The sequence below is a fragment of the Bos grunniens genome, chromosome 6 (assembly GCF_055505025.1).
Source record: "Bos grunniens cultivar Pamir isolate PY7600 chromosome 6, Bosgru_T2T1.0, whole genome shotgun sequence".
Lineage (NCBI taxonomy): Eukaryota > Metazoa > Chordata > Mammalia > Artiodactyla > Bovidae > Bos > Bos grunniens.
In genome coordinates, this window is record NC_141170.1 from 47,371,134 (window position 1) to 47,396,898 (window position 25,765).

The following is a 25,765-nucleotide window of genomic DNA, read 5'->3' on the forward strand; positions in this document are numbered from 1 at the left end:
GAGAAGGAGAAACTCCCTAATTACCCATTCCCTGCCTTCCAGTCCCGCTCCCCTTTTTCTAAAAAAAAAATTTCTCTTCTTTTTGGGGTGGGGGGAATTTTCCAATATTTCAACGTGAAAATTTCAAATTATAGTATAGTTGATAAAATTGACAGTAGACACTTGGACACCTTCCACCTAGAGTCTACTACTAACATTGAACTAAATTTGCTTTTTCACGTATCTGTTCATCTGTTTCTCCCTCTATCCATCCATGAATGCATCTTTTCTTTATTGCATTGCAAATGCAGACATCAGTTTTTTTTCCCCTATAAATATTTCAGTATGCGTAACGTTAAGGAGAGTTCGGTATTTGTTTGCAGCCTTTTGTTTTGATATAAATGCACAGAACAAATCTTAATTTATCTTAAGTATATATGCTGATTTTGATAATTCATAAACTTGTAATACCCAAACCTCTTTTGAACAGTACCTTCAGGTTCAGGAAGTTGTTTCTTGCCCTTCCCAGTCAATCTCTGCTGACTCCCACCCACCAAAGTCAACCATAGTTCTCATTTTTTCTATCATAGATTAGTTTTCCCTATAACTATAAGAGTCATGCAGTAGTTAGTCTTGTGTGAGGCTTTTTCCATTCGGCAAAATATTTTTAAGTTTCCATCATATTTTTTTGTTTATTAGTGGTTCATCAGTGGTTTATATTACTGAGTAGCATTCCATTTTATGGCTAAGCCACAGATTTAGTATGTCAGCTTCAAGGTGGTTAAAATTTTTACGTACTGGTTCAGGGTTTCAAAAGTGAGTGTTTTCAGGGATCAAGGCCAAAGTTGTGTGACATCTTATGACCTAGCCTCAGAAGTCACATTGATGAAAGTGCTTATAAGCCTACCCAGATTCAAGGGAGGAAAGACTGACTTCAACATTCAAGGGAGTGGACATCAGAGAATTTGCAACCATGTGTTAAAACTCACACCAGTGGGTTTACGCTTACCATCTTATGTTTGTTTTCAACTTGTTCTGATTGTTTATTTCCTTGTTCTTGCTTACATGTTTTTTCTTGGATTATTTGGGTGCTTTTTACTATTCTTCTGGCCTTTTGATATGTATAATAACAGAATGTTCTTAATTCCTGCCTTGTATTCCTTATATCACTGGTGTCACTCATTTAATTTATATATAAGCATACATAAACCTATGTATGGGCTTCCCTTGGTGGCTCGGACAATAAAGAATCCTTCTGCAATGAAGGAGACCTGGGTTCAATCCTTGGATTGGGAAGATCCCCTGGAGAAGGGAATGGCTGTCCACTCCAGTATTCTTGCCTGGAGAATTCCAAGGACAGAGGAGCCTGTCGGGCTACAGTCCATGGGGTCACAAAGAGTCAGATGTGACTAAGCAACTAACACTTAAAAAAAAATTGAGCTTTTTTCATAATGAATACTCACAAACATATGTATATATGTATGCTTGTATATATATGCTTATATATGTACAAACATTCATAACTGAACATATTATTGCTATTATTATTTTGAATGAACTGTTATATAAACTAATAATAAGAAAAATAGATGTTTTTATTTTACTTTTATTTATTATCTGGTGCTCTTTCTTTCTTTTTGCAAATCTGAGTTTTTAATCAAAATCAATTCCCTTCTCTAAAAAACTTCTGAACATTTTCTTGCAAGGCAGGTCTACTGACAACAAATTCCCTCAGTTTCTGTTTTTCTGAGAAAGTCTTTATTTCTCCTTCACTTTTGAAGGATAACTTCACAGAATACAGAATTCTAAGTTGGAAGTTTTTTCTATTAACATTTTAAATATTTCACCCTATTCTCTTCTTGCTTACATGGTTTCTGTAGAGAAGTTGGATGTAATTGTTATCTTTGCTCCTCTATACATAACTGTTTCTTTTAAGAATTTTTCTTTATGCTTGGTTTTCTTAAATTTGAATATGATATACCCAGGTGTGTCTTTTCTTGTTTCTGTGTTTATTTTTCATTTATCCTGCTTAGTGTTCTCTGAGATTCCTAGATCTGTGCTTTCATGTCTAATGTTAATTTGGGGAAATTCTGAGCCCTTATTGCTTTAAATATTTCTTCTTTTCCTGTCTTCTCCTTCCAAGATTCCCATTATGTGTTTGTAACACCTTTGGTAGTTATGCTTATTTTTGGATACTCTGCTCTGTTTTGTTTTGTTTTTTTGAGCTGAGGTTTTTTTTTTTTTCCTATTTTTTATTTTATTTTATTTTATTTTTAAACTTTACAATATTGTATTAGTTTTGCCAAATATCGAAATGAATCCGCCACAGGTATACCCGCGTTCCCCATCCTGAACCCTCCTCCCTCCTCCCTCCCCATACCATCCCTCTGTGTCGTCCCAGTGCACCAGCCCCAAGCATCCAGTACCGTGCATTGAACCTGGACTGGCGACTCGTTTCATACATGATATTATACATGTTTCAATGCTATTCTCCCAAATCTCCCCACCCTCTCCCTCTCCCACAGAGTCCATAAGACTGATCTATACATCGGTGTCTCTTTTGCTGTCTCGTACACAGGGTTATTGTTACCATCTTTCTAAATTCCATATATATGCGTTAGTATACTGTATTGGTGTTTTTCTTTCTGGCTTACTTCACTCTGTGTAATAGGTTCCAGTTTCATCCATCTCATTAGAACTGATTCAAATGTATTCTTTTTAATGGCTGAGTAATACTCCATTGTGTATATGTACCACTGCTTTATTGTCCATTCATCTGCTGATGGGCATCTAGGTTGCTTCCATGTCCTGGCTATTATAAACAGTGCTGCAATGAACATTGGAGTACATGTGTCTCTTTCCCTTCTGGTTTCCTCAGTGTGTATGCCCAGCAGTGGGATTGCTGGGTCATAAGGCAGTTCTATTTCCAGTTTTTTAAGGAATCTCCACACTGTTCTCCATAGTGGCTGTACTAGTTTGCATTCCCACCATCAGTGTAAGAGAGTTCCCTTTTCTCCACACCCTCTCCAGCATTTATTGCTTGTAGACTTTTGGATTGCAGCCATTCTGACTGGCGTGAAATGGTACCTCATAGTGGTTTTGATTTGCATTTCTCTGATAATGAGTGATGTTGAGCATCTTTTCATGTGTTTGTTAGCCATCTGTATGTGTTCTTTGGAGAAATGTCTATTTAGTTCTTTGGCCCATTTTTTGATAGGGTCATTTATTTTTCTGGAGTTGAGCTGCAGGAGTTGCTTGTATATTTTTGAGATTAGTTGTTTGTCCGTTGCTTCATTTGCTATTATTTTCTCCCATTCTGAAGGCTGCCTTTTCACCTTGCTAATAGTTTCCTTTGTTGTGCAGAAGCTTTTAAGTTTAATTAGGTCCCATTTGTTTATTTTTGCTTTTATTTCCAATATTCTGGGAGGTGGGTCATAGAGGATCCTGCTGTGATGTATGTCGGAGAGTGTTTTGCCTATGTTCTCCTCTAGGAGTTTTATAGTTTCTGGTCTTACATTGAGACCTTTAATCCATTTTGAGTTTATTTTTGTGTAAGGTGTTAGAAAGTGTTCTAGTTTCATTCTTTTACAAGTGGTTGACCAGATTTCCCAGCACCACTTGTTAAAGAGATTGTCTTTAATCCATTGTATATTCTTGCCTCCTTTGTCAAAGATAAGGTGTCCATATGTGCGTGGATTTATCTCTGGGCTTTCTATTTTGTTCCATTGATCTATATTTCTGTCTTTGTGCCAGTACCATACTGTCTTGATAACTGTGGCTTTGTAATAGAGCCTGAAGTCAGGTAGGTTGATTCCTCCAGTTCCATTCTTCTTTCTCAAGATAGCTTTGGCTATTCGAGGTTTTTTGTATTTCCATACAAATTGTGAAATTATTTGTTCTAGCTCTGTGAAGAATACCGTTGGTAGCTTGATAGGGATTGCATTGAATCTATAAATTGCTTTGGGTAGTATACTCATTTTCACTATATTGATTCTTCCAATCCATGAACATGGTAGCTCTGTTTTTTCAGCCTTTTTGTTTTCTTCTCTCTTTTGGAAGTTTTTAACACCATATCCTCAAGCTTAGAGATTCTTTCCTCAGCCATGATCAGTCCACTAGTGACATCAAAAAGCATTCTTCATTTCTGTTACAGAATTTTTAGTCTTTAACATTTTGTTTCAACTAGTATTAAGACTTCTTATCTTTCTGCTTAAGTCATACATGTGTTCTTGCATGTCATCTACTTTCCCCATAAAGCCTTAGCATGTTGATCATGGTTTTAAAAATTCCTGGTCTGATGATTCCAGAATTCCTGTCATCTCTGGCTCTGGATCTGATGCTTGTTTCATCTCTTCAAATTGTATTTTTCTTGCCCTCTAGCATGCCTTATACTTTTTTGTTGAAAGGTGGACATCATGTAGTGTATAAAGGAACTGCAGTAAATATGCCTTTAGTAATATGATAGTAAAGTTTGGGGAGAGGGAGAATGTTCACTAATCCTATGATTAGGCCTCAGTCTTTTGGTGACCTGTGTCCTGGACAGTGACTTTCATCAGTTCTTCTCAATTTTATTCCCCACCATTCTGTCCTTCAGTAGGACAGAATGCCTGGTGGGGGCTAAAGTTGGGTATTTCCCTTTCTCCAGTGAGTTTAGGCTCTGATAGAACCCTAGGAAGTTGGGCTTTGATAGAATAGTTTCTCTAGAGTACAGGTCTTGCTAAGAAGAACAGAATGCTCTAGCATATTTCAAAATGGTTCTTTTCTAGTTTTCTGCTAGAAGCACTGAGAGATTTCTCTACTGTTTCCTGTAAAGACCTGGTAAAACTCTTAGAAGTAAAACTCACAAAAGTGTGGGAGTTTTTGCGAGTTGTGAGCCCCTATGACTCTCTGAAGACTTTTTAAAAGACTTTATTTTTTCAATGTATGTATGTATTCAATTTTATTTAATTAATTAATTAATTTATGGCTGCGTTGGGTCTTCGTTGCTACTTGTGGGCTTTCTCTAGTTGCACGAATGGAGGCTACTCTTCACTGTGGTTTGTTGGCGTCTCATTGCAGTGGCTTCTCTTGTAGAGCACAGGCTGTAAGACACATAGGCTTCAGTAGTTGCAGCTTATGGGCTCAGTAGTTGGGCTGCATGGCCTTAGCTCCCTTGCAGCCTGTGGGATCCTCCTGGACCAGGGATTGAAGCCATTTTCCCTGCATTAGTAGCAAATTCTTAACTACCGGACCACCAGGGAAACCCCAGACTTGATTTTTTTAGAGAAGTTTTAGGTTCACACCATAATTAAGAGGAAGGTACAGAGATTTCCCTCATACCCTCTGCACCTACACATGCATAGCCTTCCCCACTACCAACATCATTCAACCAAATGTTTCATCTTTTACCAAGGGATGAATCTACATTGGCACATAATCACCCAAAGTCTTCAGGGTTCATTCTGGATATTGTATATTCTAGGGGTTTGGACAAAGGTATAATGACGTGTACTCATCATTATAATATCATACAGAGTATTCTAACTGCCCTAACATTCCTGTGAGCTTTGCCTCTTCATCCTTTATGTCCTCCTCCCGGCGACCACTGATCTGTCACCACAGTTTTGCTATTTCCAGAATGTTGTAGAGTTGGAACCACACAGTACGTAGTCTTCCCAGGCTTTCACTTAGTAATGTACATTTTCACTTGCTAATACACATTCAAGGTTCTCTCGTGTCCTTTCACAGTTTGGTAGCTCATTTCTTCTTAGTACTGAATAATATTCCATTGCCTGGATGTGCCATAGTTTATCTGTCCATACGCCTACTGAAGGACACCTTGGTTGTTTCCAAGTTTAAGCAATGATGAATAAGGTTATTTCAAACAGATATAACATCTGTGTGCAAGTTTTTGTGAGCCAAGAGTTTTCACCTCTTTTGGATAAATACCAAGGAGTATGATTGCTGGATTTTATGAGTATGTTTACCTTTGTGAAACACTGGCAAACCATCTTCCAAAATGATTGCACTATTTTTGAATTCCTACGAAATGTGTATGAGTTCCAGTTACTCCACACCCTTGCCAGTATTTGGTGGTGTCAGTGTTTCAGATTGTGGTCATTCTCATAGCTGTGGTAATACCTTCACTTCACTTCACTTTAGTCGCTCAGTGTTGTCCGACTCTTTGCGACCCCATGAACTGCAGCACACCAGGCCTCCCTGTCCATCACCATCTCCCAGAGTTTACTCAAACTCATGTCCATCGAGTCGGTGATGCCATCCAGCCATCTCATCCTCTGTCATCCCCTTCTCCTCCTGCCCCCAATCCTTCCCAGCATCAGGGACTTTTCCAATGAGTCAACACTTCGCATCATGTGGCCAAAGTATTGGAGTTTCAGCTTCAGCATCAGTCCTTCCAGTGAACACCCAGGACTGATCTCCTTCAGAATGGACTGGTTGGATCTCCTTGCAGTCCAAAGGACTCTCAAGAGTCTTCTCCAGCACCACAGTTCAAAAGCATCAATTCTTTGGTGCTCAGCTTTCTTCACAGTCTAACTCTCACATCCATACATGACCACTGGAAAAACCATAGCCTTGACTAGACGAACCTTTGTTGGCAAAGTAATGTCTCTGCTTTTGAATATGCTATCTAGGTTGGTCATAACTTTCCTTCCAAGGAGTAAGCGTCTTTTAATTTCATGGCTGCAATCACCTGCAGTGATTTTGGAGCCCAAAAAATAAAGTTTGACACTGTTTCCCCATCTATTTCCCATGAAGTGATGAGACCAGATGCCATGATCTTACTTTTCTGAATGTTGAGCTTGAAGCCAACTTTTTCACTCTCCTCTTTCACTTTCATCAAGAGGCGCTTTAGTTCCTCTTCACTTTCTGCCCTAAGGGTGGTGTCATCTGCACATCTGAGATTATTGATATTTCTCCTGGCAATCTTGATTCCAGCTTGTGCTTCTTCCAGCCCAGCGTTTCTCATGATGTACTCTGCATATAAGTAAAATAAGCAGGGTGACAATATACAGCCTTGATGTACTCCTTTTCCTATTTGGAATCAGTCTGTTGTTCCATGTCCAATTCTAACTGTTGCTTCCTGATCTGCATATAGGTTTCTCAAGAGGCAGGTCAGGTGGTCTGGTATTCCCATCTCTTTCAGAATTTTCCACAGTTTATTGTGATCCATACCTTACTGATGTTTTAATTTGCATCTCCCTGATGACATAGTCTATGGAGCATCTTTTCTTATGCTTATTTGCCACCTTATTTGTACATCATTTTTGGTGAGGTAGTTGATCCATTTTTTAATCATTTTTTCCTTATTGTTAAGTTTCAAGAGCTCTTTGTATATATTGAATAACAGTCTTTTATCAGTTGTATCTTTTGCAAATATTTTCTCTCAGTCTGTGGACTGTCTTCTCATGCTCTTAATATTGTCTTTCACAGAGAAGAAGTTTATAATTTTAATGAAGCCAGAGTATCAGTTTCTTTTGTGGATCATGACTCTGAGTTATATGTAAAAAGTCATTTCTATACTCAGGGTAATCTCAATTTTCTCCTATGTTAGAATCTAGGAGTTTTAGAGTTTTGCATCTTACACTTAGGTCTGTGACCTTTTGGAAATAATTTTTGTGAAGGGTATAATGTCTGTGTGTAGCTTTATTTTTTTTGCATGTGGATGTCCAGTTGTTCCCATACCATTTCGTGAAAAGACTATCTTTGCTGCATTGTATTGAAAGTGGTCCACTGGAGAAGGGAATGGCAAACCACTTCAGTATTCTTGCCTTGAGAACCCCATGAACAGTATGAAAAGGCAAAATTATAGGACACTGAAAGAGGAACTCCCCAGGTCAGTAGGTGCCCAATATGCTACTGCAGATCAGTGGAGAAATAACTCCAGAAAGAATGAAGGGATAGAGCCAAAGCAGGAACAATACCCAGTTGTGGATGTAACTGGTGATAGAAGCAAGGTCCAGTGCTGTAAAGAGCAATGTTGCATAGGAACCTGGAATGTTAGTTCCATGAATCGAGGCAAATTGGAAGTGGTCAAACAGGAGATGGCAAGAGTGAACATCGACATTCTAGAAATCAGCAAACTAAAATGGACTGGAATGGGTGAATTTAACTCAGATGACCATTATATCTACTACTGCGGGCAGGAATCCCTTAAAAGAAATGGAGTAGCCATCATGGTCAAAAAAAGTCTGAAATGCAGTACTTGGATGCAATCTTAAAAACGACAGAACCATTTCTGTTCATTTCCAGGGCAAACCCTTCAATATCACGGTGATCCAACCCTATGCCCCAACCAGTAGCACTGAAAAAGCTAAAATTGAACGGTTCTATGATCACTCACCTAGAGCCAGACATCCTGGAATGTGAAGTCAAGTGGGCTTAGAAAGCATTACTACGAACAAAGCTAGTGGAGGTGATGGAATTCCAGTGGAGCTATTCCAAATCCTGAACGATGATGCTGTGAAAGTGCTGCACTCAATATGCCAGCAAATTTGGAAAACTCAGCAGTGGCCACAGGACTGGAAAAGGTCAGTTTTCATTCCAATCCCAAAGAAAGGCAATGCCAAAGAATGCTCAAACTACCACACAATTGCACTCATCTCACACACTAGTAATGCTCAAAGTTCTCCAAGCCGGGCTTCAGCTATATGTGAACTGTGAACTTCCTGATGTTCAAGCTGGTTTTAGAAAAGGCAGAGGAACCAGAGATCACATTGCCAACATCTGCTGGATCATAGAAAAAGCAAGAGAGTTCCAGAAAAACATCTATTTCTGCTTTATTGACTATGCCAAAGCCTTTGACTGTGTGGATCACAATCAACTGTGGAAAATTCTGAAAGAGATGGGAATACCAGACCTCCTGACCTGCCTCTTGAGAAACCTATATGCAGGTCAGGAAGCAACAGTTAGAACTGGACATGGAACAACAGACTGGTTCCAAATAGGAAAAGGAGTACGTCAAGGCTGTATATTGTCACCCTGCTTATTTAACTTATATGCCAAGCACATCATGAGAAATGCTGGGCTGGAGGAAGCACAAGCTGGCATCAAGATTGCCAGGAGAAATATCAATAACCTCAGATATGCAGATGACACCACCCTTATGGCAGAAAGTGAAGAGGAACTCAAAAGCCTCTTGATGAAAGTGAAAGTGGAGAGTGAAAAAGTCGGCTTAAAGCTCAACATTCAGAAAAGTAAGATCATGGCATCTTGTCCCATCACTTCATGGGAAATAGAAGGCGAAACAGTGGAAGCAGTGTCACACTATCTTTTTGGGGCTCCAAAATCACTGCAGATGGTGATTGCAGCCATGAAATTAAAAGATGGTTACTCCTTGGAAGGAAAGTTATGATCAACTTAGATAGCGTATTCAAAAGCAGAGACATTACTTTGCCAACAAAGGTCTGTCTAGTCAAGGCTATGGTTTTTCCAGTAGTCATGTATGGATGTGAGAGTTGGACTGTGAAGAAAGCTGAACGCCGAAGAATTGATGCTTTTGAACTGTGGTGCTGGAGAAGACTCTTGAGAGTCCCTTGGACTGCAAGGAGATCCAACCAGTCCATCCTAAAGGAGATCAGTCCTGGGTGTTCATTGGAAGGACTGATACTGAAGCTGAAACTCCAATACTTTGGCCACCTCATGGGAAGTGTTGACTCATTGGAGAAGTCCCTGATGCTGGGAGGGATCAGGGGCAGGAGGAGAAGGGGATGACAGAGGATGAGATGGCTGGATCACATCACTGACTCTATCGATGTGAGTTTGAGTGAACTCTGGGAGTTGGTGATGGACAGGGAGGCCTGGCGTGCTGCGATTCATGGGGTTGCAAAGAGTCGGACATGACTGAGCGACTTAACTGAACTGACTGTACTGATGGCTTTTTCTCCTCTGTTAAAGAACAGTTGACTATATCTGTGGAAAGCTATTTCTAGGCTCTCAGTTGAATCCTTTTATGTATTTTCTTTTGTCAACATTACACAAGATTACTGTTGTAAGTCTTAAAGCTGTGTAGTATCAATCCTCCAACTTTTTTCTTCTCTTTTAGTATTGTATTGGCTATTCTAGTTCTTCTACCTCTCTATGTAAACTTTAGAATCAGTTTGTCTGCCGATATCTATTAAGTAATGTGCTAGGATTTTGATTGGGATTGCACTGAGTCTGTAGATCAAGCTGGGAAGAATTGACATCTTGATAATGCTGTTTTCCTATTAATGAATACAGAATATCTCTCCATTTATTCAGTTCTTTGATTTAATCAGACTTTTGTAGTTTTCCTTATGTAGATCTTGTATATATTTTGTTAGATTTACAAACATTTAATCTTGGAGGGTGATAAGTAAATAATCAGGTATTTGAAGAAAATGGGCACCACTTTCAAAAGAATCTTCTGAGATGGTCTTGATCACCTGATGGAAGCATAACAGCAGCTGGCTCAGTCAACATGTTTATGTTTGTGCAGGATTTCAGAAACAGGAATATTTTGTGAGAGCTGCCCAACCATGCTGGGTCCATCAGTCCATGATGAGTCCATCATTCACTCATCATCCAGTAACAAGAAACTTATATGGGGGAGATTCAGTGAAGATATGGAATGGAAGACTTGAGGCTCCTTGACCTTGATATCTCAGATTGCCTAAGTGACATCAAATGGTGCCCAGGCCAGCATCCTCCCTTCATATGAAGATCATTACTGACAAGAAACAATACGGCCATCTTCCAATGACCACATGTATTCCATTTCACCAGAATGATTAAGGCAAGCTTCCAGGGCTCTCTAAAAACCAGCTGCCACATTTCAAAGACTATTTTATTTTCCTCTTTTCTGTTCTTTAAATAAGATTTCTTCAAAAGAGCAGGTTTTGCTTTGTCTGTAGTTTACTGTTTTCTAGTCCAAGCTGAAGACAGGGACTGTGGTTAAAATTTGTTGGGGGATTTTTTCAATAACTGGCTTTCTGTGCTTCTTTGAGTTATTTTGTCTTAAAAACCAAATAGATGCCTTTCTTGCCTTGTAGGCATTTTTAGTTTCAAATTTTACCATTCATTGAGAATTCTTGGAGTTGTCCACACTCAGCCTGCAGCAATTTGTCAATTACAGTTGAGGTTTTTCTGCCCAGGCAGTGGTTCCCACAGAAGTGTCTACTTGTAAGTTTCTGCTGCAATAAGTTGTGGCTCTCTGTATTCACTTGTTTCTTCAATTTGAAGGGCAACAGTTTGACCTCTGACCTCATTTCTCCGACAGAGAAGTCTGAGAATTGTTGATTTTCCAGTTTGTTCAGCTTTTCACTGTTAGGACAGAGTAGTGACTTCTTAAAGTTTCTTACATGTTGGACAGGAAACTGGGAGCTCATTACCTTTCCTCATCATTTTTTACTTTCTGTATATCCAAGTTGCTATCTGATAAATTTCTTTTTAGTCTGAGATTTTTTTCTTTAGCATATAATGTATTGAATAGTATAAATTTACTTGCAACAAATTCTGTCCGCCCTCTTTCATCTGAAAATGTCCCTACTTTACCTTCGTTTTTGAAGAATATTTTAGTTGGATATAGAATTCAATGGTGACAGTTTTATTTCCTTTTAAGATGATATTGCATTGTCTTCTAAGATGTTTTTTGTCTTGTATAGTTTCTGATGAGAAATCAGCTATCATTCATATCATTGTTCCTGGTATGTATATCTTATTTTTCTGGTTGCTTTTAAAATGTTCTCTTTCTGTTTATGTTTCACCAGTTTGGGCATCATATATTTAGGAGGAGTTTTCTCTATATTTATCTTGCATGGGGCCTGTTGAATATCTTGGATTCATGGGTTCATGTTTCCATCAGATTTGGAGAGTTTCAGTTATTATTTCTTAAAGTATTTTTTCTGCCTGCTTATTTGTCTCCCCCTCATACTCAAATTACATGGATATGGACTTCCCTGCTGGTCCAGTGGTTAAGACTCCATGCTTCCACTGCAGAGGACTCAGGTTCAATCCCTGGTTAGGGAAGTTCCACATGCCATTTAGTGTGGCCAAAAAATAACAAAATAAAAAATAAAGAAGGCACAGTTTCCAGGGGGTGAGGAGAGGAAAGAATGGGGAGTGACTGTTTAAAAAGGTTGCATGTACATTAGAAACTTGATTTTATTCCATGCTTATTGATAATCTATTCATTTTTCTATCTTTTTCTCTCTTTCCTCCTATTTCAGTAATTGCTATTGTGCTTTCTTCCCATTCACTGATCCTTTCCTCCACAGTATTTAAATGCTATTCTTAAGCACCAGTGTCATAGATACTATATTTTTCAGTTTTATATTTTCAATTTTTTATTGTTTAAATTGTTCTCCTAAAATACTTCATCTCTTTACCTATTATATCCATATTTTAATACAATTTATTTAACATATTACAATAGTTGATTAAAAGTCCTGCTATGATAATTCTAATAACTGAGTCATCTTTGGGTTTGTATCTGTTGACTGCTCCTACATCCTGACTTCAAATGTGAGTTCTCCCGTGCCATTTCTTAAAATGTCAATTCTCCCACAATGCAGCTTTCAAATTGGTGTGGAAAAAAATCCAACATGATCTGAAATGTCAGTGAAGCTTCTTTTCTGGTTTAAAATTTACCTGACAGGTAAAAGAAGACAGAATCCCATTGGAGTCAGCCTGGAGATGGTGGAAGTATTTGGATGGCTTTAGACATCTGAATGTAGGTTTCAAATGTAGAGGATTTTCTGGGTTCAGTTCTAGACTTTATCCTCTTCTTACTCTATGTACTTTTACTGGATGATCTTTTCCATTCTTATGGCTCCAATTGCTATCTGCTGCTGCTAAGTCACTTCAGTCGTGTCTGACTCTGTGTGACCCCATAGACGGCAGCCCACCAGGCTCCCCCGTCCCTGGGATTCTCCAGGCAAGAACACTGGAGTGAGTTGCCATTTCCTTCTCCAATGCATGAAAGTGAAAAGTTAAAGTGAAGTCGCTCAGTCGTGTCCGACTCTCAGCGATTCCATGTACTGCAGCCTACCAGGCTCCTCTGTCCGTGGGATTTTCCAGGCAGGAGTACTGGAGTGGGGTGCCATTGCCTTCTCTGAATTGCAATCTATATACTGATAAATTTCAAAACTATACTTATAGCCCAAAACTTCCTAAGTTCCAAACCTGAATATCCACTGCATACATTTCCATCTGCAGATCATAAAGACACTTTCAACTGAGCGTGCTGCTGCTGCTAAGTCATTTCAGTTGTGTCCGACTCTGTGTGACCCCATAGATGGCAGCCCACCAGGCTCCTCTGTCCCTGAGATTCTCCAGGCAAGAATACTGGAGTGGGTTGCCATTTCCTTCTCCAGTGCATGCATGCATGCTAAGTCGCTTCAGTCGTGTCTAACTGTGTCCGATCCTTTGGACAGCAGCCCACCAGGCTCCTCTGTCCACGGGATTCTCCGGGCAAGAATACTGGAGTGGGTTGCCATTTCCTTCTCCTCAACAGCATATTCATAACATAATACATGTACACATTCTCTCTCTCTCTCTTTCTTTTCTTGCTAGACTTTGTGAAAAATTGTTAGTTGCTCAGCCGTGTCTGACTCCTTGTGACCCCATAAACTGTAGCCCACCAGGCTTCTCTGTCCTCAGAATTTTCCAGTCAGGAATATTGGAGTGGGTAACCGTTTCCTTCTCCAGGGACTCTTCCCGACCCAGGGATTGAACCCACATCTCCTGCATTGTAGGCAGATTTTTTACCATTTGAGTCACCAGGGAAGTCCAGACTTTAGGATATCACAATAAAAAATTTTTAAATACTTTATATAAAATTGTATATAAAATTTTATATTAATAATTGGGGTGCCAAGATTAAATTCCCAAGGTATAATTTCTTGTTAAAGTGTTCACTTTAATAATTAAACCAACACCTTATTTTATATCATTTTACATTAGAATTTTTATTATTTGACCTTTGAATATCTATTATTTACATAATAAAAAATATAAAAAGTCTATTAAAGAAGTCATTGCCCAGGCAAAAAGAAGATTTAGAGGAAGCATAAATGATTATCTTTGAATGTGTAAAGGTGTAGCAAGCATAAATCAATACAATATCTCTTCACCACTTCAACTAAAATCTAAAAAAAAACCTACTAACTTCACTGAGTTGTGAGTTGGCATACTCTATGAATTTAAGTTATGAATATCCATAACATCTTTATCACTGAAACCTGGAAAGACAAGTCCTTTGTTAGGGTGTATCCCAGGAAACCAAAGGGAGTGTGTCACATTCCTTAGCCTAGGATATGACACGAAATGATGAACAATTGCTGATGTGAAGTCTGTAGGTAAGACCATCATGTATTTCTCCTAGTGTAAAATTACTGGAAAGAACATTCTTCTCTTTCTTTCTTTGAAGAACATAGGTGATAATTTGAGGCTAAATTGGGAGGAGTTGGCTACTTAGGCTATAGGACAGAACAGCTTGAAAACAAAAAATTCTTCAAAACTTTGCCCAGGATTGTCTTTGATTCCCATGCTCTTGTCCTGCTTTACATCTTTAGTGAACATGACAGCAAAGACTTGGGGTTTGTCTCAAAACTGCAGCTGCAATGAGAAACTGCACTCCCTGTACCTGAAAGGCTGCTGGCTTTCTCCCACTGGGCAATTCAGCGTGTATCCTTGTGGAAGGCCAGCCCCGGGGAGGCAGACAGCCCGCACCAAGTCTCCAGAACTAGCTCCGCAGTTGGGCTTTGTTTTTCCCATGGGTCAATAAAGTAGTAGAAATGGTGAAAAGAGCCCAAAATCTGAAGTCAGAGACCAATATTCAAATTCCTGCTTCTGTGCCTTGATAACATTAGGTAATTCTTATCTTTCCTTCTCTGAAAAAATGGAAGTAATAGTACCTTTCTTGCACAGTTGCTGTGGCAACTAGGTTAAGACACTGTAGTACCTGATAGCCAGTTAGTGCTCTAGAAATGCTCATTTTTCCCCACCCCTTTTCCTTTCAACCTCTAGGTAAGTTATGAGGAACAGTGATGCAGATCACCAGCTACAGCCACAAAGATGTCAGAGAGACAGGTCTGTGGAAGTGGATATTGTGCATGTTTGTATTTTTATTCCCCTTAATTCTCCATTAGTCCTACCGTTTGGTATGGAAAGAAAGAAGGGAGAATTCCCTATGGTCCAGTGGTTAGGGCTCTGCATTTTCACTGCTGAGGGCACAGGTTCAATTTCTGGTTTGGGAACTAAGATTCTACAAGCCAGGTCATGTGACCAAAAAAAAAGAAAAGAAAAAGAAAATTATGTTCTCCAACTAAGGTTGGCCAGGCTTCACTGGTAGCCTAGCTGGTAAAGAATCCGCCTGCAATGCAGGAGACCCCGGTTGATTCCTGGGTTGGGAAATTCCCCTGGAGAAGGTATAGGCTACCCACTCCAGTATTCTAGGACTTCCCTGGTGGCTCAGATGGTAAAGAATCTGCCTGCAATTTGGGAGACCTGGGTTTAATCCCTGGGTTGGGAAGATCCCCTGGAGGAGGCATGGCAACCCATTCCAGTATTCTTGCCCAGAGAACTGCCATGGACAGAGGAACCTGATGGGCTACGGTTCATGGAGTCATAAGGAGTCAGACACGACTGAGCGACTAAGCACAGCACACCACTAGGGTTGGACACTTTCAGTTGGATCCAATCTGTTTCACAAACTTCCTCCAAGCAGAGAGCAGCATCTTGCCCCTCCTTTTTCTGCAGGATCCGGTAATGAGAGTGTACTCCCCATGGGATAATTGCTGTCCGTAGGGGGTCCTCTGTACTAGCAGAAGCTAAAGCCTGGGAAACACTTGTGGGAAAAAACAATCAAATGGACAATGCCAAGGATGTTGCAGTGACTCAGGTTTTTCTCAGTTCAGTAGTAGCCATTCTCCATGTTCAGCCTGAAGGAAAAGAGAGGTTATATGAGGAAGGTGATTCGGAATCCGAAAGCAAAAAAATTCTGATATTTATATACACAGACCTTTTCCCCTCAGTGGTTCACACGGAAATTCAAGAACAGCACTGCTCTTCTGAAAGCTATTTCAGGATTCCACACATCTTGTTGACATTTGGAGACAAACTTAAGCAGTGATGTACTGGTAGGCTGGCTCTCTGGGTGGGGTGTGAGGGACCCTATTGATGGCACCTGCTGGTTTCCATGGTGTAAATACTGCCACCTTGGTCAGTGACAAGCTACCGATATGATATCACTGAGCATGGGGTTGGGAAGAACCTTGAGAAACTGGCTCTCTTGGGGCAAGCCAACTCCGGCACAACACTAAGCTCATATTTAGTGAAAATTGCTATAGCTATTGGCAAATTCAACCCTTGTTGAAAAAAGACATCATCGAGTTCTAGAATTCACTGCCTCCTGCTTTCTGGCCTGCATTTTGGTCATTGTTCCTCCTGCTTTTTGAAGCAGCTTTAGTGAATCTCACTGCTGTGGACCCCAGACCCTTTGACTTAATGAAGATTGATGTCTTCATTAGATTCTGAAAAGGAATGCTCGGACATTTTATTACCTGGTGGCTGGTGCCTAGTACTCTCTGTTCCATGGCCCATCTCCCCCACCTCCTGTGACACATTCCTGAAAAGGCTCCAGGAAAAAAAATGTTACAGACTTGGCAGATCAGCCTTTTCTGATTGTGCAATGTTCTTCCTGAGAAAGCCCATTCTCCAAAGGCATTCATTCTGAAACCAGAGCAAGAAATGTGGGGACAGGCTGGCCACCAGGAGGGCAGCCTAGGAAGACAGGCGGTAGAGCACTTGGGCAGAGTAAATCTATGGGAGATGGCATTCATGTCTACTGCATCAGTTTTATAGGTTTATGTAAACTGTCAAAAATTGCATCAGAAAGAATAAAGGAATGAAAGTGTTTACTTTTCCAAATACTCTTTCATTTTAATTATTTCACACCTCTTATGAACAATTTCTCATTATCTCATTTGTGTTGCATAGCAGGCTGCTGAGACATGATGAAAAAATATTGTTAATATAATAAATATAGTAACATAGTACATATAATACACTGGTGTAATATGTGACATAACAAGTCTTAATATGATAAATATGATTATGCCCCCTTTACAGACAAAGACACTGAGATTCAGAGAAGACAAATGACTTGTTTAGGATTACACAGATGTAATGACAGTGGAGGAACTTGAACCCCACATGTCTGATGCCAAGCTAGAACTCGCTCTATGCCAGATTGTGTGTATGTGGTGATTGGAGGTTTCTATCAGCTCTGATTATGTAATCACATGTGCCAGGTGGCATCAGAACCATCAGAACGTTCAAACAAGTCTGAAGTTATGCTACTTTCCAAGGAGTTTCAACAGGCTCCTGGAGGTCAGATTTTTTCCGAGGCGTAGTTCAGTGACACCTCACTTATTGAAGGACTGGCAGCAAAGGAGATAATCCGCAAAAATAAAATGACTATGTAATTATTTGTATTCTATAAGCTTCCAAATTTTGAACAAAATATTTTAAAGCTACTTGGCACATCATCCTGTGTTTTTATTTATTTATTTTAAGCTTCTTGAAGCATTTTTTTTTTAATTTTCTGCTTTTCCCACCAAGACCTAAGTTGTACAAACAGGTGTAAAATTCTGACCTCATGTAGTCCAAGTCCTTTCTGCTTTCTTTGTCACATGTTTTCCAGTTGTGTCCCAGTCAGTGCATCGCTTTCTTCTGTGACATATCAGCCATAGGTGGCAAGAGCACTTGGAGATGTGGGGAGAGTGGGGAGGCAAGCGTGCGGGGAGCAGCGGGCTCCCACCCCAGCTGAAAGCACTGCAGAAACAGTCTTGGCTGGGGGGTGCACAGAGGAGGAAGGTCATGGCTGTACCAGCTTCCTTGCACTCGGCTGGCAGCTGGAGCTACCTTCTAAGATGAGGAAGGCCTAGGGGCTTCCTCATGGAGAGTGAGCATTTAAGAATAACTAACGGGTTCAGGACGGGGAACACATGTACACCTGTGGTGGATTCATGTCAATATATGGCAAAACCAATATAACATTGTAAAGTAATTAGCCTCCAATTAAAATAAATAAATTTATATTAAAAAAAAAAAGAATAACTAACACCCAGGCAAGGTGTCAAGTAAGATTAAAATTCTCTAACCATCATTTTCTCTTGGCGAGTGGAGGAAAAAAAAATCAAGAAGAGTTGAATCACCTTTCATTCTTCCGTTTTTGTCATTAATTTGGTGTTGCTTGGTTTTGACAGCAGAAATAAAAACAAAAAGGCATCAATCCAACAGATCACCTGGGTCCAGGCTGCTGCTGCTGCTAAGTTGTTTCAGTCGTGTCTGACTCTGTGCGACCCCATAGACAGCAGCCCACTAGGCTCCTCTGTCCCTGGGGTTCTCCAGGCAAGAATACTGGAGTGGGTTGCCATTTCCTTCTCCACATCCTGTGTTTTTAAACATAGGATGCAAAATGCAGTTTGCTAACCTTTCTCATTGACTTAGGGTATCGCTGTAAATCTCCATATTTTTAGACTTGAATTTATAACCCTCTAGGGCTCTATACTACAAAGTTCCAGACTGCTAGGCTGTTTGGAATTCCTGCTTCTTTTTGTGTTCTACAAGTGCACTTACCTTTAAGAGTCTCTGCACTCCCTACTCTCTTGCAATTTCTCATCTATTAAGAAGTGAGCAACTGGTCCAGATAGACTTGTTAATGAAATAAGAGGAGATAGGCTTTAAATAAAGGTTTGCATAATCCTTTCTAGGGGTAAATCCTTTCATCATCTTTTGTTTTAGGGGTATGGTAGAAGCTTTCGTTGTGCTTTCCAGGTCCTTTCCCAGGCCAGCTCTCTTGTCACTTTGCTGCTGTGAGCTGGTGACCAATGGCTTGCAGCTTGATCCTTCCCTGAAGACTCGCTCTTTGTCCACAGGAGCTCCTCTACCCAGAAATGCCTGGGAGGTGTCCAGGGGTGGTTGCAGCCAACTACAAATTCAAGGGTATAAAATCCCAGCTCCTTTGCCTCTGGGTGGGATAATTCTGTGAGGCCATCCTTGTCCCTTGTCCCAGAGCTTCCCATGGCATTGGGCTAAGGCTGGACCACAGCAGAAGCCACGTCTCACTTAACTTTGCCTCCAAAGTGTCCCTGAGAGCACTTGCACGAGACTCAGCCTTCAATTTCAGAGACTCTAACCTAAGACAGTTTCACCTGCTTTCCTGCTGTTCATATTCTGAGCTGTATTTTGGAGACATCTCCCTATCCTTTTCCTCAACTCAACATTTAACAGAGAAGGGCAAGCTAATCATGAAAGAAAGAATTCACAATAATAAAAAAATATTAGTTTTGCAAAAAACATATTAGAACACGTGTATACCTGTGGCAGATTCATGTTGATATATGGCAAAACCAATAAAATACTGTAAAGTTAAAAAATAAAATAAAATTAAAAAAATATTAGAAAATTTTAATTTGTCAGAATTCAACTTAAAGCCTTATGAGTCACGTCCTAGAATCCTAGAATACAAATATAAAGGACACAATTTCCCTTCACCTCATCCTTTTGAGAAACTCATGGCCTGATGAATAAACCAAGTTAAGTAGGACAATTACCACACATCATAACAAATGCTATTATTGAAGTCTGAACTCATTCAAGAAATAGTTCTTGAACATATTACTATATACCAAACTTCTGGAGTCTAAACAACCCAGAACAAAGAATTGTAGTGTCCAAAGGCTGGAGAAGAGATGATAGTTTTTACTTTGGAAATGATACTGAAGCTGCTTCTGGTAGAGTGAGCAAGGGTTGACCAGGTGAAGGTTAGGGAAGGTGTTCAGATCAAAGAACAATGACCTAAAGGATGTGGTATTTCAGGGCACTGGGGAGAAGTTTATCATGGCAGGAGTTAAGGAGAAGGTGGAGAATAAGGAAGGGATGAATGTAAAGACCATTATCTGATAGGCTAAGAAGTTTGGGATGAGATGGTTGAATGGCATCACCAACACAGTGGACGTGAGTTTGAGCAAGCTCCGGGAGATAGTGAAGGACAGGGAAACCTGGCATGCTGCAGCCCATAGGGTCACAAAGAGCTGGACATGACTCATCGACGGAATAATTTGAAGTCAAGACGGACCTGTGAACCTAGGAGTGAGGCCAAGACCATTCCAGTAGGAGCACGACTGTCAACCACTGGGCAGGGAGAGGTGTGAGAGATCACAGCTTGACCAGCAGAGGCCTGCAGCAGGCCCCTGTGTGCAGCTACCAACGCCCTAATGATCTGTGATGTCATGGCTTAGCTATGACACTGGTGGTCGAATCTATGTCTCTGCCTGAAAGAATTCTTAAGTTTTCACTCTTGAAAATTTGATCTATAAAGGAACTTGAAATTCTCCTGCTCAGAGCTTCTTGTGTTCGAGGTGATTAGCTGTCCATATATGACTTGATAGGATCAAAAAGTATTTAAGAGAATCTTGGTCCCCAGACCCCTTAGTCTGTCATCATTGCCTGAAAGGTTACAGTTGTAGATCCATCCTTAGGACTCACCAGTCTCTCACCAGGTTGGGGAAGAAGGTGGGGACTGGGGGGACGAGAGGGCAAAGAGGAGAGATTTTGGGTGCTCAGTGGGACCATGGGGATACAGGGGTAGTAGGGATGGGGAAAGAAGCAGGAAATCAGAGCTTGAGAGAGGTATAAATAGACATTTTCTTTCCCTCACAATGATGCAATGGGCAGGTTCTGGCTGCTCAAATTTATTATACATAAATATGACTTAATATCAAGTATTTTAATTATTTTATTATGGAGAAAACCTATTTTCAGACTGAGCAATTCCTGCCTTGGTTTATATTTTTGCTAGTACTAATAGAAACAATAATAATATATAAACACTGAATAGTTACTATATGGCTGGCATTGGGTTAAGAACTTTGCCTTCACTAATCTATTTAATTCTTCTCCAAAATTATGATTGAGGTATTGTGAGTGCTGACTTATAATGGACCAGGGAAGTAGAGCTTAGAGTGCTCTAAGACTTGCTGAGAATCAGGAAGTCTTGCTGACTTGCTCAGAATCACACAGTTGGTGAGTGGCATACCCAGGTCAGCCTGCTTCCCTCCAAAGTCAATCCTTAAGCTCTGGCTTTCCCAACACAGCTATTTCCTCCTTCCTCCATCATTTCAAGGACTTCCCAGGTGATGCTTGTGGTAAAGAACCTGCCTGCCATTGTAGGAAATGTAAGAGACGCAGGTTAGATCCCTGGGTCAGGAAGATCCCCTGGAGGAGAGCATGGTAACCCATTCCAGTATTCTTGCCTGGAGAATCCCATGGACAGAGGAGTCTGGCAGGTTACAGTCCATTGGCTTGCAAAGAGTCAGACACTACTGAAGTGACTTAGTACACAGCACTACCATTTCAGAGACCTCCAGGACAATATTAAACGCTACAACATTCGAATCATTTCAAATGCTTTTTGTCCTTCAAATCCCGTTTCCATTTTCCTTCATTCACTTAACTGATACCATCAAGCACCTTCTGTGTATACTGCATCCCCATCCTCCATGGAGCTTTCCCACACTGATTTCTACTGTCTTTAAACACCTGAGTCTTTAATGTAGGGAGTGAATCTTATAAATAGATTTGTACAGTTCTCTAAATGTTTTTAGTGGATTTATTTTGTTTTCTCTCCAAAGATTTTAATCTATGGCTGGGTCAGGATCAAGTCTTCAAGTTTCCCATCTTCTCAACAGCACCCAACTCGGTGTTTGGTGGATATGTCAGGATGCCCCTGACTCTTAGCCCATCCAAGGCCTGTATTTTTAGGAAGAAGAAATGCATGTGTGGACCTGATAAGATCTGAGTGACATGTGGAGAAGATGCCCTACGAGTGATGATCAGCTATGTTTACCATTTAACTCCACAGCGGCAGGCCAAGATAGCTGTCGAGGTCTGTGGACAGAAGTTCATGAAGATCACTGCTTGACAGATCAGGGTAAAGGTCTCTTTCTTTAAAATATGTGAAGGGGCAGGAAACGTGTACACCAGGTGTTTTGTGTTCGTGGCTGCCTGGGAAAGATAATTCTGTCTGCTCGATAAGAACACTGTGCTCTGCCCCCAGATTGTTTTTCCAGCAGCTATTTTCTGCCTATAAAAATGAGCATCGCTGGCTCTCAACTTCTTTCCGCAAATCCCCTGGGCTACAAACAATAACAAAAGGTATCTCATATTTATACAACACAGTCCTCAGAAAAGCTCAAGGACCTGAACAAAGCTTGTTTTCATATATAAGCGTTCTTATATAATCCCCAAGGGGAAAGGGGCACAGGGTGACAATTGAGTTTGGAACGCTGTCATTCCTAGCTAATAAAACGGAAAAGTGAGGCCCTACAGCAGGATACACTAACGGTCATGATCAGGACAGGAAGGCCGTTCTTCCCCACTTCCTGTCCAGGGTTCTTGCCACTGGACCACACTGCCTTGTCAGAAATCTGAAAACCTGGAGGAGATGACTGGCGGGGAATGTGTGGGAGAGGAAGCTCGGCCATTCGGGGAGGGATGCCTCAGTCTCACTGCATTTGACGACTGTTGTTTTCACTGGTCAGGATTTTGCCGTTCCTCACAAGAGTGCCCTTTTTGTCCTTGGTAGAACGGATCCTGGGGAGACTGTTCATCACCCTCAGTAGGAGTTGGAGCTGGATCAGAGTAAATTTCTGAGATGTGGATGGTTTGGGGAAGAAAAGCCTTCTGAGCAAAGGGCATTCTGTAAATTTTTATTATACACTTAGATACAAAGATGAGTCAGGCATAAGCTTGGGACCCAATCCGGGCACCATGTTGCAGGGGAGACAAACTGGATGAAAGGATCTGTGAGAGCTGGATGAATACAGTTAAGGAAAGGCAGTCACTTTGATTGTGAATTTGAGTCAGGACTCTGTGGGCCTGGAGAGGGGCATTTGTGTTGAGGCTTGAAGGATAAACAGGAAGGGTTTTAAAGGATACCTTCTACACTGCACTGAGGTGGTAGCTATCTAGTAAAATCACCTGGGGAAGGTTTAAGGCAATCTCTGTCCCTAAATAATTGCATTTAATTGATCCGAGTATCACCTGGGCATTGGTATTGCTGAAGGGCTCCCAGGTTATTTTACTGAGCAAACAAGAGAGAAAACCACAGAAGGAGCATGGGCTCTGGAATTAATTCTGTTTGAACACTCTGTTACCTTGGACTAGGGCCGTTGTGGGGGCTGTGTCAGTGTCCCACTACTGCCGTTTCCTCCCACTTCTCCCTGTGCCTGTGAAGAAACTCTGCCACGGGAGAGTCTCTCCCTTTTGACAAGCTTTCTTTGACTCAAAAAGCCTGGACTGGGAATCAGGAAATCTGGCTTCTATCCCAGGTCTGCCACTGAGGTGCTACATGAGTGTGCTGGGTCATACAAAGAAATAAAGATATTTGGCTTTAATATTTGCAAGACTCTATGCTGAGGACTCAATGCATATCCAGGCTTTGATGTCTCCCATCTGTTGAAGTTTTTAGATCAGGATTTGTAGGTCACAGAATCTATTTAGGACCAGAATTATTTTTCAAGAATGATATAGGGACTTCCCTGAAGGTCCAGTAGTTGAGACTTTGCCTTTCAACGCATGGGATGTGGGTTCCATCTCTGGTCAAGGAACTAAGATCCCACATACCTTGGGGCCAAAAAATTAAAAACATAAAATAGAAGCAATATTGTAACAAATCCAATGAAGATTTTTAAAATGGTCCACATTTTTAAAATTCTTAAAAAGATGTAAAACAAAGAAAAGTGGGGTACACTGCATAGAATTGGGGCCAATATTGAAGTAAAATTTTGTCTCAGTTATAAATATATGCATCTACTGGGTCACAAAGACCCTGATGTGATGTGAGAGTTGGACTGTGAAGAAGGCTGAGCGCCCAAGAATTGATGCTTTTGAACTGTGGTGTTGGAGAAGACTCTTGAGAGTCCCTTGGACTGCAAGGAGATCCAACCAGTCCATTCTGAAGGAGATCAGCCCTGGGATTTCTTTGGAAGGAATGATGCTAAAGCTGAAAACTCCAGTACTTTGGCTACCTCATGCACAGAGTTGACTCATTGGAAAAGACTCTGATGCTGGGAGGGACTGGGGGCAGGAGGAGAAGGGGATGACAGAGGATGAGATGGCTGGATGGCATCACTGACTCGATGGATGTGAGTCTGGGTGAACTCCGGGAGTTGGTGATGGACAGGGAGGCCTGGCGTGCTGCGATTCATGGGGTCGCAAAGAGTCGGACACGACTGAGTGACTGATCTGATCTGATCTGATCTGAAAGACCCTGATGCTGGGAAAATTGAAGGCAGGAAGAGAAGGGAATGACAGAGGATGAGATGGCTGGATGGCATCACCGACTCTATGCACATGAGTTTGAGTAAGCCCCAGGAGTTGGTGATGGACAGGGAAGCCTCGCGTGCTGCAGTGCATGGGATCACCAAGAGTCAGACGTGACTGAGCGACTGAACTGAACTGAATGTAAAATACATGTCATGTTGTGGGTTGTAAGTTAAAAACTTAAGAGTACTCACTGGTAGTACATAGACTAAAATTGGAAAGAATCAAAGAAAATTAGCATGGCCCCTGTAGAAACTCACAAAACATTCCATGTTTTTTAAATGTTACTTTTTTTTAACAACTTAGAAGAGTTTGAGAAACATGGGGTCAGAGGCTCTCTATGGACCCCTTCCTTCTGCTCTATAACCCTTAACTACTCCAGTTTACCATGAATTCACCTTTCTGTAACTTCCTTTTAGTTAGTACCATGTATTTCTGGTATTATTTCATGTATTAGCTCAGTTGGCAAAGAATCCGCCTGCAATGCAGAAGACCCTGGTTTGGTTCCTGGGTTGGGAAGATCCACTGGAGAAGGGATAGGCTACCCACTCCAGTATTCTTGGGCTTCGCTTGTGGCCCAGCTGGTAAAAGATTCAGCCTGCAATGCAGAAAACCTGGGTTCGATCCCTGGGTTGGGAAGATCCCTTGTAGAAAGGAAAGGCTACCCACTCCAGTATTCTGGCCTGGAGAATTCCATAGACTGTACAGTCCATGGGTCACAAAGAGTCAGACACGACTGAGCGACTTTCACGCCACTTCATGTATTTCTGGCCTATCATTTATTTTCTCTAAGAGGGAGGCAGGACAGGGTAGTGGTTAAACGCACCTTATGAAGTTAGGTAAATCTATGTTTGAATTGAATTTCTTCACTCTTTAGTTGAATGACCTGGAAAATACACCCAACCTCTCCCAGCCTTGGGTTTCTTATATGGATGATCACATCTAGGACACACAGTGTTTCTAAGATTAAATAAGACGCTGTAAGTCAAGCTCACAGCATGAAAACCTTGTTCACAGAAAGTGCTTGGTGTAAGACAGAAATTATTATCTGACTTCCTGTCCCACAGATTTTAAGGCACAGTCTGCAATTTAGTGCCTGGGGCATACAAAGTCATAAATACTGTAGGCATAGAAAATCAAGAATTCCAGCCTCAAGCAGCCTTGCAAGATGCAGAGCAGCCATTCTCTGTGGGCATACCCCAAGAGTATCCAGGTCTCAGGAGCAGAGACCACAAATCCCCTTCACTTTCCCTCTGACATGACTGGCTGAACCTGAGAAGGCAAGGCAGAAAGAAGGATGCAGATCTTGACTACAATTTTCTTCAATGATCAAAACAACCCATGACGTTTCAGTGCAATCCAAACCAAGACAGATGGAAACTCAAGATCAACAGTTTCACAAGCATGTACCTGAGAAGATTTCAGACAGAAACACAGG

The 25,765-nt window shown here is 41.0% G+C and overlaps 2 pseudogenes; one reads left to right on the forward strand and one right to left on the reverse strand.

Annotated features, from left to right (window-relative positions):
• Positions 1-15,850: 15,850 nt before the first annotated feature.
• The window catches only part of LOC147370663 (mitochondrial-processing peptidase subunit beta-like), a 73,376-nt pseudogene continuing 63,461 nt past the window's right edge, over positions 15,851-25,765 (reverse strand).
• On the forward strand, positions 24,514-24,605 carry LOC147370664 (U6 spliceosomal RNA; annotated as a pseudogene).